The sequence below is a fragment of the Nelumbo lutea genome, chromosome 1 (assembly GCF_056320005.1).
Source record: "Nelumbo lutea isolate HS-2025 chromosome 1, American lotus-T2T, whole genome shotgun sequence".
Taxonomy (NCBI): domain Eukaryota; kingdom Viridiplantae; phylum Streptophyta; class Magnoliopsida; order Proteales; family Nelumbonaceae; genus Nelumbo; species Nelumbo lutea.
In genome coordinates, this window is record NC_142684.1 from 140,747,739 (window position 1) to 140,762,766 (window position 15,028).

A 15,028-nucleotide genomic window follows, 5' to 3' on the forward strand; every position below is an offset into this window, starting at 1 on the left:
ACGGCATTCAGTCAATGCTTCATTGAGACCGTAAAGTATATTGATAAAGTTAAGCCTGTTCGTCCGTGGACAAAGATCGACTCGGAAGTAAACTCTTTAGTTGTTCAAGTTGGGAGTGGAGGGCAAATCTGGTTTGTCCATGTTCTTCAAGGCTTTCAAGAAATTTGGCCCTGAGGAATTGGGCAATCACATCATCCATTGCAGCTTCTACTTTTCCTTTGAATGAAAACGCGACGGTTGCTAGGCTGCTTTTCGCGTCACCGGCGGTCTTATGAGACTTATCGAGATGACAATAGACTGAGAGATGAGACACAGGAATAAGAGAATAAGAGCAATGATCTTTTTTTCTTCTCCGACATATATCGTGGTTAAAACATAAAAAGGTAACATATTTAATCGGATCTGATGGAGAGATCGGAGCCCGACTTGTTACCCCGTACCCGATAACTGATCAGCCAGTATCATACATTTGGTAAGTGGTAACCAATCAACTGGTATTTATTCATATTCAAGTGGGTTTTTTTTATAAGGTATTCACGTGGGCTTAGTCCCCGATTGCTATGGCGTGGGTAACAAAGAAAATTTACATTTTTTTTCGTTTTAATTAATTTATTTTTGCAATCGTTATTTCATATATTATCAAGTTAAAGATGCATTCAAACATGGATTTTTTTTTTTTTGGTTGAGAGATGCTTTCAAACATGGAGAGATTTATTTCTCTTTTTCTGTATTAAATCTCTCCAGTTAAAGATTCATTGAAACTGGAGAAATAAATCTCGTCACACAAGCAACTGGAGAGATTTATTTCTATTTTTTTTATTAGAATGATTCTGAATAAAATGATGGTTTTATATTATAAATTTTTAATCGACAAGGATGCAAACATGCAGTGTACTATATATCAAGTGGACCAATTTTTTAAGAAAGTTTAGTGGTGGGAGGTGATGCTTTAAATGACATAATATAAATGTTGATGTATAGTTAACTTAAAAAGATTAACGACCCTGGGATTGTCATCATCTATATATATATATATTAAAATTGGTCCTTCCATACCAGCAGCCATAAGGATTTGCTTTTCTAATGTTTAGTCAAGTGACATAACTTTTCCCTATTTTTTCATAAATTATCTCTAATTCCTATTTATCTCTTAAGTTATTTCAAATCCCCATTTATCTATTAAATTATCTCTAATTTAGTAGAGAGATTATCTCCTAAACCATCTCTAACTCTTATTTATCCACTCCCCCACTTTTTATATATATCTATTTAAAGAAAATTTGAATTAAAAAGAAAAATTCAAAACTATTTAAATGTTATAATGAAATTATATACATATTTAAAATATCTATTCAAAACACAAAAAATCAATAGATTTAATAATATTCAGATTATTAATAAATCAATATTTTTACAAAATTCATCATGAAATTATGTTGTAATGATATAAATTATAATTTTATGAATTATTCAATTTAAATGTTATTCAAATAATAAAAATTAAATATTAAAAAATAAAATATTATTTAAATATTTCAATAACTAAAAATCTTAAAAAAACATTAAAAATAGCTATATATCTATTACATTTTAGTATATTTATTAGAGATTAAACTATTTATTGACTAATTTAGTATATTTTTAGTATTTATAATATTTTTGTAATTATTGTATTTTTATTATATCTATTATATTTTCATTATAAACTTATTTTCAATGGTTGTGTACATTTGCTATAAGTTTTTAAAAATTATTGGAGATTAAACTATTGTTATTTATTAGATATTAGACTATAAATTTAGTTGAAATTAAGAGTGTTCAAAACAACCAAATTGATCTGGTCAAGTTCGTAATTTGTCACTCGAAACCAATTGACCATTAGCGAAAAGCTACCAACTCGAGTTGTATCAATTTAGGTTTATTGTTTAACGCTTAACAAAGCATGGGTCCTCGTCACCATGCCTCTCCTTGCTCCATTATCCCCACCTTACATTCTCTTTGACTTTCTCTCCTCTCTCCTCCCCACCACTCCCATTAAGCCATGTCACCCAACTACCTAAAAATATTCATATAATATCTCTCCTAAGGCATCTCATTTAAACCACTAGGAAAGTATTATGTCGCCCCACTCCCTAATCAATTCTTAAAATTCATCCCCCCAATCTATATCTATTCTCTGTCATTTAAAATATTCATATTAATTAATAAATAGTTAAATACGATTAATATTTAATCTCACTCATATTCAATGAGTATTAAATAGTGTTATTACCAAAAGTTAATAAATACGGTTAGTAAATTATCAAAAATTAAATATTCTTATTAGTACGATTAGTAAATTACCAAAAATTAATAAATAATATTATTAATTAACTCATTAACAATATTTTATAGAAATTGAAAACTCTTTAACTAATTTCTATAAAATTGAGAATTATATTTAACAATTATCAAAAAGTATAAAATTTTAGTTATTGTTATTATTATAATTAATAACCAAATACATATTTGGGAACAAAATACTATAATGTTAGAAAATGAAATTATTAATTAATTTATATTGAAAAATAAAAGATAAATTAGTGTAATTTTGTTAGTAAACTACCAAATAAAAAAATATATTTAATAACAATTAAAAAAAATTCAATAAATCCACATAGTTACACAAATGTAATAAATTTTTAAAAAGTTTCATAAAACTACATTTTCGTAAAATAACATTTTTGAAATTAAAAGATATAAAGTATTTGCAAGTTTATTTAAAATGCATTAAATAATTATTTAAAATTATTAGAATATTTCGAAAATTTTAGGAAAAATTATTACATTTTATAGATTTTGGAAAACCGTTTGAAAAATTATGTAATTTTCATTGCAAATTATTGAAAATTATTAAAGATAAATGACTATGGGAAATGGAAAACTATAATTTGAACAAATAATTAAAAAAAATATTAAGATAAATCAGTATAATATTGGAAAAAGAAAATGATTGGTTAGTTTATATTAGAAATTATAAGATAAATTAGTATAATTCTATAAGTAAACCATTTAAAAAGAAAATAAATTATTTAATAAAAATTTAAATAAATTTGAAAAAAATTTCAAAATTATATAAGTACAATAAATTTTCCAAAATTTTCATAAAATTATATTTTTGATTATTAAAGACAATTTAGCCTACTTTTAGAAATTTACCATGTGATTGATACTTAATATATCATTTTGATCATTTCTATCATCAAATTGAATTTTGGGTTGACGGGGATAATGTTTTCAAAACTGGATGAAACTAGATGGTTAGACCGGAAAAATTGGGAACTGGACACCGTTTCACCTCAAAACCACTTTTTGTCAAAAAATTGTTTATTTGGTTAGCGAACTACTAACCTAGGCAGCCAAATCGTCAACCTGGACAATAGTTTTTGGCCTTTTTTTGTTTTAAAATTTTTTTTGTTAGAGCGGGTCATCCATTCGGATCGAAACAATCAGACCATTTGACCCCAGAATGGTTCCCTATCCGGTTCAATTTTAAAAACCTTGGACGGGGAGTGGGTGCCTTGCCTTGAGCTTGGTTTGGTATGCGGCATGGCCTGGCCCAAGGCCCAGCCCATGGACCAGCCTGACCCACGACATGGCACGGGCCTATGCGGGCTCGAGCCATGTGGGTCGTGCCGAATCGACCCCCCAAATTATCCTGGAGGAGAGAAGCATGACCCAGGACGCCTTGTGGGCCAACACGACACGACTTGCACTGCCACATGTGGGTCGTGTCGTGTCGACCCAGCATGACCCAATTTATACCTCTACTTGATGAGGAGTGGGGTGCTACCCCTACACTTGCTTCACATTGAGGAGTGGTTACCTTGCCTTGAACCCGTGTGGCATGATAGTGGGGATGGGGTAGAGTGTCTTAACTATGGGGCAAGGAAAGGGATGGGGTGCCCTGCCCTAAACCCACCCCATTGTCATTCCTATATAATTGTTAATTATTAGTGGAATTAATAAAAATGTTAAGTTTTATAATTATTTTTATTTATTTAAAATTAATCAAAATTTCATTTAAGATAATAAAAAGAATAAAAAATATTAAAATTATAACAAATTATTAATAAAATTAAATCTATTAAAAAATATTTGTTCATGTTCAATTAACAATAATTATTTTTTATAAATCAACACTAAAGAAAAAATAAAATTACTAAATCTTTTAGATTTTCCCGTGCATCGTATGGTTCTCTGCTAGTTGAATGTTATAGTATGTGTTTGGCATCGATGCGGTTGCTTCAAAGGTGTGAAAATGTGTTGTATTTAGAAAACACTCCTTTTTTTGTTTGACATCAATGTTGCCACATAGGCTGGTTTTGTTTGATACCAATGCTGTAGAACCATTTTCAGTACTGGTCTATATTATCGAACGCCCAAGATGATGTTATATCATTGTAATGTTGGCAGCAATAGGCTGTCTTTTAAGAAAGCATTGAATTTAGTATTTCTTTAGATCACACTTTCCTAATTTCCAAGGCGTGGTCTGGAGCAATGCTTTTTTTAGAAAAACGACACCAAATAAGAGATTGTTTTCTGAAGTATCACTTTTTTGATGTGGTGCCTATGTGGTGCCGTTTTTCTCAGAAAACAACATCGATCCCAAACACCACCATAAAAGCTCCTTAGAGACGAATTTGTCTCCTCAATGGTGGTTGTGCTTATCTGCTTGCTGATTGCATATCTTGAAAAGATTTCTAATTAATGTGTTCACTATAGTTTGCTCCTAGATTGGCCAATAATGATGCTCACCATTTAATCAAGGGAAAATTCTCGAAATTCCCGATTAGTATGTTGTACATTGGGCCTAGTGCCACTTAGACCTATTCATGGGCCGGGTGGCCCGACGGGCCAGGCCGGGCTGGCTTGACCCCCGAACGGGCTTGAACATGCTTATAGGACTGCGGGCTTAAATTTGGGCCAAAAAGCCTGGCCCGCAATAAATTCAAGCCGGACTCGGGTTTTATCAAAATAGCTTGGCCCGACGTAATATTAAACTTAAAATTAGTTATGTGATTATGTCCATTTGAATAAATTTTTTGATTTAAGAATGTAAAATTGTTTTTTAAATTATGGGGTAGGGAAATTTTTATTGGTTGAAAATCCTATACTTGAAAAATATTTAGAACAATATGTAAATCCTCAATTTAGAAAAAGTTTTTAGAAATACTATAAGAGTGGATGCTTTAATTTTTTTTTATTTATATAAACAAGATTTAATTTGTACTCTGTCAAATCTTAACTCTAGAGTTACACTTACTCCAAATATTTGGACTTCCAAATATTAGGAGTGAAATGGAACCAGTTGCCTAGATGGTTCCCGGGCCAAATGGTCCAACCGTCTAGGTCAACAGTCATTTGAAAACCTTGGTTTTGAATTAATCATTTAATTTGAAATTATTGTTTGTATTGTACACCTATATTTAAATTCCATTTAAAATAAATGAAAATAAATAAAATCTAAATATATATAAATCAATAAAAGTCGAGTCAAATTTATCTAATCATAATAAAAATTAATAAATATCAATAAAAAATTAATACAAAATTATCTAACAATACATAACCAAACAATAATGTTTGAGTTAGAACAATTTGGCTTTGCCCAATTGAAAATGTCACAAGGATCCCAGAATTTGAGTTTTATTTAATAAAGCCAGTGCATTACACGGGGCGCTGCTGCGATAGTATAAATATATAGATATTTAGTTTTTTATTTAAAAAAAAAGAATAATCGTGCTGGCCCATGCATCAGCCAGGCTTGCTACAGTGGCACAAAACCACTGAACTTGATTTGTTTGCATTGTCATTTATATTCTGAATAACCCTCTTAATATTACCATTTCCTTTATCGCCTCTTTGTGGTGAGGATTGTATGTGTCCCTAAATGTTCGAAAGTTCAAAGTTCAAGTCGGTAGACAGCAAGAGAATGACCCCATTCCACACCTTAGAATTCTCAATCTCAAGTAAAAAATAACCTTCACCAGAATTTAATTTAGTTTGATGTGCCTCAACATTTTGACAAATTAAGTAATATGGAATGGAACTACCAGCTAGGTACATTATACTCAATTGTCACTCCTATCAATCATGTCTTGTGTGGATCCACCAAAGCAAATTCGATAGGGAGCTCCCCTTCTCAAACTCTTTCAATCTTCTAATCTTATCCAAAGCGCGTTCCTTATCGTAAACCCCTTCCATAGCATACACAAACCCCTTCCATTTGTCATCGTCACCCTCCTTGTCAGGGCGGTCAAAGCCCATTCCACCATTTTTCCCACAAAACCCACATCAGGAAACAAAACTTCAGTTATAGGCGTTAACGGCATCACTTGCACTCCCACCTTAACCACCCTCCTCTTCGACGGAAAGTTCCATATCTTGTTGTCCCGTTTGCTAGACCAAGCACGTCCCAACACCCTATTTTCCTCTGCGAATTCTTCACTGTAGATCCCCTCCTCCGCTCTTACGTGCCACCATGTCTTTGCTGCTTGGATCTCGAATGCCGCTAGAGTCATTCCAAGGTGTTCGAGTTTAGTGTCCCCATAGCTTTTTTCCCATGAGTGATGCCGAGTAATAAGCATTCACCGCCTCACTGGGGCTTTTCTGGTTTCGTCCATGTTCCCATCCATGCAGTCCTGCGGCCCACGAGTGCAACTTCCACGCATCGAAGCACCTCAGACGTGGGTATGCTGCGCTTGAACGGCGACCCAGAGTCATGATATCCTCCATTATTCCATATGCCTGAATCCTGTACTTTCTCCCCAACTCTGGCTTTAATTTCGCAAGCACTGCAATGGCATATATGAAGTAACCCAGCTGGAAATGATGATCGTTGTATATACCGAACCCATTTTCTCTGCTACCGTCTATTGCCCCATTTTTACTGGTGATTCCCTTCCATTTGGTCTCGTATCCAAACCCATTCTCAGCGTGTTCCCCACTTAACCACAAGCCAATCCACCGGTCTAGGTAATCCTTCACCGCATCAATAATCTCCCCACACAAAGAATCGTCGGGCATCACCTCTTCGGCAATCAGTGCCAATCTGGCTGCCCTCGCAATTATCTTCCCAAAGTCGACAGTAGTGGAGGAAGGTTTGTTGGTATTCAGCTGCTCAATATCCTTGTGGAGGGCTGATTTAATTTCTGCTGGGAAGCTCCGGCAGGATTTCTTTTTGGTGCTTCTAATGGAGTGCCAGGTCGGAGAAATTGGCTCTGCTTTAATGATCCACGAATCTCCCACAACACCGATCAGCTCTCCGTCGATGCTGTCATACTTGAATTCTCGCAAGAGGGTGATCTTTGGGTCATTCACGTCGAGGAGCTTGAGATGGAGAGGGTGCGCAAGAATGAGCAAGTCTCCTTGTCCCCTTCTTCTGCCATGCGTACTCCAACCAAAAGGGTTTGGAAAACAATGCGCATCCAGAAACTGGGTAGCAAGCACTAAAACGATCAAGGATGTTTTCATGACGTGGATTCAGCAAAATTGCGAAACGAATTATTCCCGTGAAGCTTTCAACGGTGATAGAAGAATCGTTGTAGGTCAGCTCAATTGGGGATGAGTAGCAAATCCAAGTCTGCTTATTGCCTCGGAGTCGAATTGTAAGCTTTGTGCGCGATGAATTGGGTTGCGGGGGCTCGAATCCGTTGTTGATTTGGATGGAAAGACCAGTTGGATTGGTGGTTTTCCAAGTTAAAAAAGGGCCGCCACGAACAAGGAAGAAACGTAGATCAGGTGGGAGGTCTAAGGTGACGCTTAAGTCGTTGAAAGACGAGATGAGATGGTGCTTGGGTTCGTTACTGATCTTAATGTTCTGGTTTAGGGAGGGTGATGAAGAGATGATGAGATCAGGAGCGAAGTCTTGTTTGACGAATTCACGACTTGATTGAAGGGAAGGATAACAGAAAGCGAGGGATGAAGAAAAGGGTTTGATAAGATAAGGGTGTATATATTCCGGATGGCTTCTCTTCTGTTCGTCTGAGTCATCCTTTTTTATCCCGTGCCCAGACTTAAGAACAAAGTTTTAGAAAAAGGAGTTGGTAGGGAGGGGGGGAGGAGAGGAGTTCTGGAGAGAAGAAGGCTGGGTCTTGAGCAGCAGATGACCCTATTTCAGGAAATAATTTATGAGGGTTCTGCATTTTGACTGTCTTGATAGAGAAATATATAGATTACAGAACAGTGCTCTCGTCTCGTTGGTGAGAGCTCGGTAAGGGCAAGTATATATGAATGGTGTGATTCAAGAAGCTTAAAGGATTCTTATTTCATAACGAAGGAGATACACCATGAGTCCATGATTGAGCGATGAGCTTTGAGTCGAATCGTCTGTCTGAGAGTCTTTCTTTATTGGTAAAACTCCTGGATTAATAAATGAATGATGGTTGTTTTAATGCCAGTTGGGTGCAAATGGACAACTACAATGAATCAGCATGCATTGGAAATTGGAAGTCGTACCAGTAAATCTTGTTTGCTAATTTAACCATTTGAGAAAACCGGGACAGAATGGCAGATGTCTTAAGGAATTGAAAAGGAGAAAACTGGCGTCTTCTCTTAAGATAACAATAAATCTTGTCTCCCAAAAACCAAAACTATTGGATGGGATTTTATAATTTTAGGGTTTTTTTATCAAACAGTGAGGCTCTCAAGCAACATTGTCTATCTCCTTAATCAACGACTACAAAACCCAAAATTGGGATAACAATAAATCTTGTCTCCCCTCTTTTGGAGTTTGACCTAACAATCGATGAGATTATCTTGTTGTCCTTCATTATTATTTTAATTTTAAAAGAAAACCACCCAAAATTGTAATCCAAGGAAAAAAGACGGGATGACTCTATGAATGAGGTATTTAATTATTAAAATTGTAAAAAAAGGGGAAAAGTATAGATACACCCAATGCAAAATTCTGAATTGCAGCCCCTCCTATTACTACTTACTAGCCCTCTCCTCCCTATAAATTACATCCTGTTCATGAATTTGACATCAATTCACTGTAGGATGCATTCTCCCTGTACTATGAGGCTATAAAATTCTAATATGAGCTGATTGGTCATTCTTCCTAAAAAAGGATTTTCCGTGTTTATTTTATAAAAGTCAAGGTCAAGCAAGTGAAGTAAATCCAAGCTTTAAAACTTTGTTTTTTATATGAATTAAAGGAAAAATAGAACATCTTGAAGAACTGTAAAAGGTTCATTGGACAACAAAAGATAAAATGCAAGGAGAATATATATAGGGCTTGAAGACAGAGATCACCTGCTGTTCTCACTAGTTTTCTTAAAAAAAAAAAAAAGAAAAGAAAACGCTAATATAACTCTTTGACTTGATTTTGCTTAGGGGTGTTCAACCAAAAAAAAAAAAAAGAAAAACTGAATTGAGTTGGAAAAACCAGACCGAAAAAAATCTGGTTAACGAAACTGATTGGTATATCCAATCTATTTATAATATAATATATTTATTATATATTTCATTTATGATATATAGTCAGCATGAGATACCGATAAATCAAAGAAAACTAAATTGATCAATCAAATTAAATTAACCGATTGGTTTCAGTTATATTTCTAGTTTTTCAAAAACAGATAGTACTGATTCTGTTAAAAAAAAGAGCCCATGATTTGATTACCCCTAATTTTGCTAAAACATTGTGAAAACACTTACGGGCATCATATTTTCACTGGTCTCTTAGAGGGGAAGAATGCAATGTTTTGATCTGCGGTGCTGTGGAAAGCTTTTTGCATGACCCATGGGGGCGTAGGTCATGCAAGGTTAGATTTTTAGTTTTTGCTTCCAAAGGTGCTCCATCTTCAACTCCAATGTAGGTGAGCATTATTCAGTTAGAATTGAAAAACCAAATTTAAAATTTTGGTTTCGTTAATTCAGTCTTTTAATATTTCAGTTTCGGTTTCAGTTTTTAGAATTACAAATTTGGTTAACCGAATAAATCAAACTTTGATATATAATATGTAATATATAATATATAATATGTAACATATAATATAGGGTAAATTACAAATAGGTACCCTATACTTTTGGGGGAGGGAGTGATAAATAGGTACCCTAAACTTTCAATTGTAACACTTGAGTACCCTGAACTTTCAAAAATAGACAATTGGGTCCATACGTTAGTATTTCGTTATTTAAGCATTACATAATGTAAAAAATACCCTAATTGTGTATTTTTGAGATCATTCTACAATGTAAAATCATCACTGATGAATGCCATCGTCAGAAATTTGAATATGTTATTTGTTGTCCATGTGAGAACGTGATTGTGGGGAAGTTTGAGTACCTAAGAATGGTCTTAAAAATACATGAGAAAGGTATTTTTAGCATTATATAATATTTATCAGAAAGGATACTAATGGATGGACCCAAGTGCCTATTTTTAAAAGTTCAAGGTACCTATCTATAATTTACCCTATAATATATAATATGCAACATATGATATATTATATTATATATTTATATAATAATACATTAATATAATGAAATTTGATTTCATAATGTATATTTTATAATATATATTATATATTATATAAAATATATTATCAAAGTTCGGTTTTAAATGAAATAACAAAAAACTGAACCAAAAATTTAGGTTTCGATTATTTTGGTTTTTCTAAAATTTGGTTTTGATTTTTATTTTTTCAGTTTGATTTTTAAAATTTTGACTTAGAGGGCAAGGTTGGGTTTTAAAAGAAATTAAACTACACCTCATGTCACTCCAAACAGATCTGCACGGAATGGCAACATAAACATCAATGAATCAGACTTCAGTCAGGGCAAAACCCATTCAAACAACTTTTACAGCTTTGTATTACAAATATTTCCTTGTGTGATTTATTTTATGGTAGATATTTTCAATGCAAGGTTACAAAAGGCTATTGGAAAGGTACAAGTACAGACTTGCCCTAATGGAAGCGGAACTCAATCTTAAGGGAGGTTTAGTTTTTTACTGTTTTACCAATTTTACCCATGAATAAAAATCAAAGCCATTGGTTAAGGCTCAATAGTTTGGATGATGGAAATTCACATATATGCCCCATAAATGTACCACGGCATATTCCAACAGTGTAGTGAGAACATCTCCCACTGACAACTTTTGGAGATATTTCCAATGCTTGAGATATGCATCTATACATATGGATCGTTTGTCACTGAAGAAAGAGGCCACATTGAATAGTTAGTCTATCTTATTATTATTATTATTATTATTATAGTAAAACATCTAATTCCATTTAAAAAGAAGTATCGTTTACGACAATATCGTGTAAGAACAAATGCTCAGAAGACCACGTACAGATGGTTTGTAAAGAGAAAGTAAACTTGGCAATGCAATGCGCCACCCTATTAGCTTCCCTATGGCTCAGTTTGAAAAAAGTATAAATGCAAATATGTACAGAGCAATTACATACAAAATAATACAAAATAGAAGGTTTTACACTCTACAAATTTGCATTTATATTCCTTCCAAACTGAGCCTATCGGATGAACAAGAGTATGCAATGATCAAACTTCTGCAGTCATCTACAATAGGAGAGATGCACCATGGCGGATTTTTTCCTGTCAACAGAAGTTGAACTAGAGAGAGGCAATCACTTTCAATGAAAATTTTCATTAAACCAATCTCTAAGGAAAATCAGAGGGCATGAAGAAGAGCATAGGATTCCACTACTTTAGCTGAAACAAGAGGAAGTTTAACGGCTTTGCCATACATGAAGATGAAGGTATGTACCCATGGCTAAGGAGCTCCGGATGACTATACCAATGCCGGCCTTGCCAACATTAGAGGAGCCATCAATGTTGATTTTAAGAACGCCTTCTTCCGGTGCTGGTAGTTCCCAGCGAGAACGTTCTGGGCTTTGTACTAGTAATCACCTGGCCTTGCTGGAAAAAAGGAAGATGGCTTAGTAGCTCATTAATTTGTGCGTTGGCAGATCCAATGACATCTCAAAGGTCTAAAAGATTTCCCTCAAATACCATTTTGCACCGCCATTTCCATGAGTGCCACGGTACAATAGCACACTTAGGCTATGTTTGGTTTGAGGGAAAAAATAGGGAAAGGTAGAGAAACCTATACAAGTTTTATAAAGGTTTCCCTACCTTTCCTTACTTTTTCCTTCAAACCAAACACAACTTAAGAAAGAAGTAGGTATTCCCAGAATCTATTTCCAACCATTTCACCATCCACGTGTTGAGGAACCAATTGGGTTGTGACTCGCGGCAGCACCAAACCACATTGGTTTCATAATAGGGCACTTCAGAAAGCAGTGATCTAGCGTCTGTTTGGCATCATTGCCGTTGTTCCAGAAAACGGTGATACATCAGCGCCACATCGGAAAAAACAGTACTCCCAGAAATGTCTATTTGTTTGAAACCGTTTTTTCATAAAAAATGGTGCTCCAAGCTGCACCTTAAAAATAAAAAATGCATGGTTTGGAGCAACGCCAAATTTGACGTTTCTTAAAGCTACAGTTCGTTGCTACCAACAGGGACATGAGGTGGCAGTGATAAAGACATGGCATGGCACTAGATAATAGGTACCATTGCTGAAAACATTTCTTAGAGCATTAGTACCAAATAGAAAAATTTTCTGTTGTTCCAAGAAACGTTTTACCTAACAGCAACATTTCTAAACAAAAAAAAAAAAAAACACCATGCTTCCAACCCACGCACCAACAAAGAAAATGGTGCTGTATCTGCAGCATTGATTCCAAACATATACCTAGAGTTGTCCTCCATACCACAACACCCACCATCCAAAGGAGAGAATTTGGAAAGACCCGTCATTAATGGAAGCATGCCTACTGCTTAGTAAATATCGCCACAAGAATATTTTGATTTCGATTCTTTCAAATATTCCATAATATAAATACACACTTCTCTTTGCACATTGTATTCCCGTTTAAATCATGAACTCTCACTTTATCCCACCAAAGTTGCATGCTGCATCTACATTAACTCCTTTATTCCAGAGGAAAATTTTTGAAGGGAGCTTCCCTTTGAGGAGAAGGTATATGAAGGTTTTCAATTTCGAGGGACATCTTAGATTCCAAATCATTGAATTCCATTTCACGTTACTATCATCATTGCTAATCGATGAACATTTTATATTCTATAGGCCTAGCTGACAGAATTTACCATCTAAATTAAATCTCCATATTAGATTGTCTCCTTTGGGCCCGTGGGAATAAAAATTGATTTTATTTTCTCCCATGTATTAATGGGAACCAGAAGCCGACCGGTGCTGAAAATTGAAACCGACCGGTGCTGAAAAAAACCGACCAACTCAGTTTGGATCAGACCGGATTGGTCAGTTTGGTTGGTTTGGGTCTTGTTATGAACATCCCTAGTGTGTTCTTTTATTGTGATGGGATATAAGTCTGTGATGTCTATCCACTTACTTTCCATTGGTAGTCAATGTTTTTCTTCCAATGTAACATTGTTAATTGTTTTATGGGTAAAAATAGGTAAAATGAGAAAATATTGCTATGAACCAAACATTTTTTTCCTAAAAATGAATTCTTTTTAGACCGACAAATGTCCTATGTTGTTCATTTTCATTCTTCAAAAAAAAAAAAAAAAAACAAAGAATTGTGCCGGTATTCATAAACCACTAGCCTAGGACTCCAATAGTCAATGTTTACCAATTCGCATAGATGTTTTGTAAAAGTACTTTCAAAAAAATGTTTCTATAAAAGTACTTTCATAATTTTTTTTATTAAAGTACTTTCATAAAAGTGCTTTCATAAAAGTACTTTCATAAAAGTGTTTTCATAAAAGTACTTTTGTAAGTGCTTTCATAAAAGTAATTCCATAAAAATACTTTTGTAAAAGTGCTTTTATAAAAATGTTTTCATAAAGTACTTTCATAAGTGTTTTTATACAAGTACTTTTGGTAAAAGTGCTTTTGTAAAAGTACTTTCACAAAAGTACCTTCCTAAAAGTGCTTTTATAAAAGTGATTACATAAAAATACTTCCATAAAAGTTCTTTAATAAAAGTACTTTCATAAAAGTGCTTTTATAAAAGTACTTTTGTAAAAGTGCTTTCATAAAAGTACTTTCGTAAAAATGCTTTCATGTAAAAGTACTTTCATAAAAGTTCTTTTGTAAAAGTGCTTTTATGTAAAAGTAGTTTTACAAAAGTGCTTTTGTAAAAGTGTTTTCACAAAAGTAGACATCTATGACAACAGTTTTATAGGTAGAATTTCCTCAAAAAATGAAATGAACAAGGTGGCGCATGATTATTTTTCATGTTGCACACTAGTCAATTTTTGTGCAATCTGACTGATTTTTCATTCTGAAAAAAAATGTGACCATTGACAAGAATTTTATAACCAAACACTCAACTATTCATTCTTGCCCATTCTTGCCTAGAATGGACAAGAATTAAGAGAATGAGGCCAAAGCTCTTAACCAAACATGGCCTTATAATCCGTCCATGCTATAAGGTATTTAAGCAGTTTAGATATCTCGTTCCTTAATCAACGCTACTCTCTTAATTTACCGCTTCTTCTTCTTCTTCGTCTTCAGTTCACCATACTCATGGCTGCCGTCAGAATATTGGAAGAACATTTGCCTGAGTTAAAGAAGAAGCTGTACGAATTACAGCAACTGTGCGGGAAGGAAGAGTTTCAATTCGTGAATTACGCATCTAACGCAGCCTTAGGAAGGGTGGAAAATTCGGAGTGGGAGCAGCTCATAAACCGCTTCAATGATCTGTCGGATCTCTTCGGTCAACATGCCACTCAAATCCAGGATACCATAGCCGAAATTACATGTATCATCCACGACATCATGAAGATAAAATCCACAAGTTCTTATGTTGCCTACCGCTTGCCCTCCTCTCAATCTCAGCTGGAAGGGGACCCTGATGATGTTTTTGTTCGGAAAGCGTCGAGAGAATGGGGTGACCTTGGCATCGAAGAGAAGATGTTGAGGAGTTCTCCACCGATCTTAGGCTGAGTTTCGATTATCTCACAA

The 15,028-nt window shown here is 34.4% G+C and overlaps 1 pseudogene; it reads right to left on the minus strand.

Annotated features, from left to right (window-relative positions):
* Positions 1-6,129: 6,129 nt before the first annotated feature.
* LOC148877971 (glucan endo-1,3-beta-D-glucosidase-like) lies at positions 6,130-8,186 on the minus strand (annotated as a pseudogene).
* Positions 8,187-15,028: the final 6,842 nt, after the last annotated feature.